The sequence below is a fragment of the Dipteris shenzhenensis genome, chromosome 14 (genome assembly GCF_047967505.1).
Source record: "Dipteris shenzhenensis isolate YYH24624 ecotype China chromosome 14, Dip_SZ_1.0, whole genome shotgun sequence".
Classification (NCBI taxonomy): domain Eukaryota; kingdom Viridiplantae; phylum Streptophyta; class Polypodiopsida; order Gleicheniales; family Dipteridaceae; genus Dipteris; species Dipteris shenzhenensis.
Genome location: NC_141609.1, coordinates 11,794,035 through 11,797,749, shown reverse-complemented (window position 1 = coordinate 11,797,749; position 3,715 = coordinate 11,794,035).

Genomic DNA, 3,715 nt, shown 5'->3' with positions numbered 1-3,715 from the left:
ACAAGAGCACAGGTTCTGAGTATTATAGATATTAGTCATTGCCACCACCTGCTTCTAGGGAGAGATCCAAAGGTATGGTTCCATGCAGTAGGTCACAATGGAGGTTCTTGCATTTCATGTCCAGTAGGGAACAATGGAGGTGATTGCATTTCGTAAGTAATGCCCATCACTAGCATTGCAAGCTAGTGATGGGCGAGCATCGTGTTCCACCAGTGGCCACTCTGGTTGCTATATGGTAAGACATCATCTATACTCTGTGCACCACTTGAGAACAAGGGTTACTGGATTCTAGAGGGATTATCAAGAGGTGAGAGCATTTTCGTAAGTAATGGACTATAGAGGCATTTTCTACATTTCCATGTTGCGAGGGATTCGCTGGCTGTATAGTCCTCGACCCTAGTTGTTAGCCCTTGTCCCTAAGATACCCTAGGTAGTGAGCTGGGTTCTTAGAAAGCAAGTTGGATTTCTCCTTCTGCCAAGCTTTGATTTCTCCCTTGGTCGGCGCTCTCGACATAGCTAACTTGTACGGTTGATTTTTCCAAGCATTAATAAAAAGTTCCTTTTTTGTAATTAAAAAAATAATTCATTATTTCTAGTAGCATGTGTTACTATATGGGAAGCTATGGCAAATAAGGTTTAATGAAGCCAAGTCACATGTACTTACTTATGTTTAATTGCAAAAAAAATGAATGAAGGTAATGCTTGGGCATTGTAATGCTATGCTAGCACGGAGCTACTATATGGGCACTATAGCGTGTGTGGGATCCTGGTGGAGGCAATCAGACGCATATTGAGGCACTTGTAGGAAGATTTGGACTGACAAATGGGGAAAAATATTTATGCAAGAATTTATGGGTAGATTTAAGGATAACTGGCCAACTAGTGTAATCTTGAGAGACACAAGTGACCACAAAGGCTTTATGCATTGTTTGGTAAACCTTTACAGAGATGCTTTTTGAAAGACTTTAAGAAGCGGGATTCAACTTCGATTGAATTTAGGGTGTGCAAGAAGTGGGTTGATAAAGACCCATTTGATAGTATTGGAGTATGGAGACATACATTGGAAAAGGTGTGGAAGGTCACTCCTTCCTTCAAATGGAATGTTTTATTGTGGAAAGCATCAGTAGGAAAGTTGCCTATTAGAGCCAGATTAGCAAATGGAATCCAAGAGTCTCTCCACAATGTGCATTCTACAATGTAAAAAAAGAGACACAATTCCATATGTTATGGGAATGCCTAGCTATTTGGACTCTATGGAGGAAAGTATGCAAGTGACTGATGAATGCCTCTATTTTCTTTGTCCTGACTTAGAAGCAAGCATTACTTAGTGACAAGGGCAATCTAAATGATGCTCTAATTGAAGTGTGGTAGTTGGTTAGAGTTGTGGTTGTCCAGCGGGTTGGGAAGCTTGGTAACAATCTGGTCTTCAAGAGTTTTTCCATGCTGAGTTTTTGTTACAAGAAGGCTTATATGACTTGAGAATGTCCTTAAAGTCTTTGGCAAGAAGAATGTCTATCTCTACCAAGCTCATGTGTCCATGTGTTAGACAAATTCCTACGGGATCTCTATGTTATTGCCTACCTACTTTTAAGGAGATAATTGCCTTATATTGCTAGATCGACCTAATCTTCATATAGCTCAATAGATAGATACTTTGTTAAAGAATTGGGATGTGTTGCATGGCTCCTCTAGTCGAATTGCAATAAAATTTTGAGTAAGTTTCCACAAACTCCCATGCATATTCTCTATGGATCAAGGAGTTTTATCTACTATCTCTTTTCTTCTTATATTGCAAAATGACGTATCAACATTCTAGTGCTCCATTCCCAAATGTGCATATTTTCACATGTTGATTTTCATGTGGGAACTTGGTCATTTATCATATGAAGAATGGTGTACCTCTTATAAACCTCATCCACAAGATATCCCAATAGGTGGGAGCTACACTAAACTTTAAGTTTCACTTAATTCAGTCCTGTTACATAAGATAAGAGAAAGAAGGGAGATTGCTTTCGGAAAGGTTGAGATCAAGGGTCTTCAGGAGAGAAGAGCCACAAGGAAAAGTGAAAGTAAGTAATGACATCCATGTATGTGGCATGCATGTGTGGGTGGGTCAGTGGGTGCACATGTGTGTGTGTGTGTGTGTGCATGTCTGTGTGTGTGTGTGGAATGGAGCTGTAGGAATCTTCTAGCTCATTGCAATGTCCACTTTTGTCATCTTCACTCGTTGCCACTGATGATACTTTCACGTCTTGTTTGTTGAAGCTTCCCTTCATGTTTGTGCTTCTGTCATGTCCTCATCTCTTGTTGTTGCTGTGCAATGGTGGATGCTCGTCTCATCTGCCAGAGCGTTTGTTCTTCATTTTTGAACCCTTAGCCTCCCTCTGTATTTCAGTCGACTGGGCTTAGGTTGCCTCCCTTTCAGCTTATGCTAGAAAAAAATGGGTTGTTAATATTTCCATTTCTCCTTTTCCTAGCAAGATATTGAAATTGGACTTCTTGGGCTTTCCTTCTTGGTGATTGCAGAGGGATCTCCTATGCCATCGGTGTGAGGATTATGTGTTGGAAGCTCAAGACCCAGGCTCACTGCTCTGTAGGGCCTGCCCTCCGGAGTCTTTGTTCAACACTATTACTCAAGTGTAACACCTTGGCGTGTGTCTCTATTTCATGGGAAGGATTATGGATTAGTCTTCTCTACGTGCATGGTCATCAGTGGGGGCAGTAGGAGACCACAAAATTGATTCCTTTGTGTTTCTTGGAAAGGGTTTTTATTATGCATGATGTGGATATTGTTTATCACTTAGTGAATACAACTGGTGTACATGGTGTAGGGTTCTTTGCATATGCTATGCCTTGGAATCCCTTATTTGATACATCCAAAAATCTCATGCAGTTTTGTCCTATCTGGGTCACTCTGAAGGCCTTGCCAGTACCTTTGCTCTCGCATCTTTTCTCTATTGTAGTTCTGGTAGGGAAAGTGCTACATCTTCCCAAGCAAGATTTTTTGGTTTTGAGCAAGGACATCCGATTTTGTATCTTGTGGGATATGGAGCTACCTATATCTTCCTGTTTAGATATTGATTATGGTTTGCAACATCCTTTTTGCTTCCCTTAAAATTCGCTTCCTTTCCGAATGCATGTTATAAGTGTAGACAAATTGGTCATTTTGCTAAGAGTTGCCTGTCATCCTCCCGTCAATCTAATTTTGTGAAGGGAAATTTGCCTCTCCCTTGGGATCGTTCTCCTCTTCCTTTCTGTTAAGTTGGAGCGGCCCAAGCATAAAAAAGAATGGAGATGACTGAGTGCACCCTTAGGAGAACGCATCTATCATAGAGTCTTCTTTGCTTCCTTTGTCGAATCCATTTTAGGCTCTTTCTTTCCTAGATACTCTTATGTCTGATTCTTAGGTTGCAGATGGCTCAAATGGATCCTCTTGATGTTTTATCTTCCCCCAATGCCTCAACATTTTTTGCTGTTGATATCTCTGATCCTCAAGAGCCCTCTTCGTTCTCTCCTTGTTGTTGATGTGCGGTCTCTACCGGCTTCTCTAGTTGTTGCATTGTAGTCTTTTGAGTTATAGGTCAATATATCTCCCTTGGATATAGTTCATGATGAGGATTTATATGTGCATTTGAGAGAGCAGGATACAGAGATAGTTTCTTGTGAACCTAAAGGTACTTTGTCATTTGAGGACATGCATCCTATGTTGCAATAG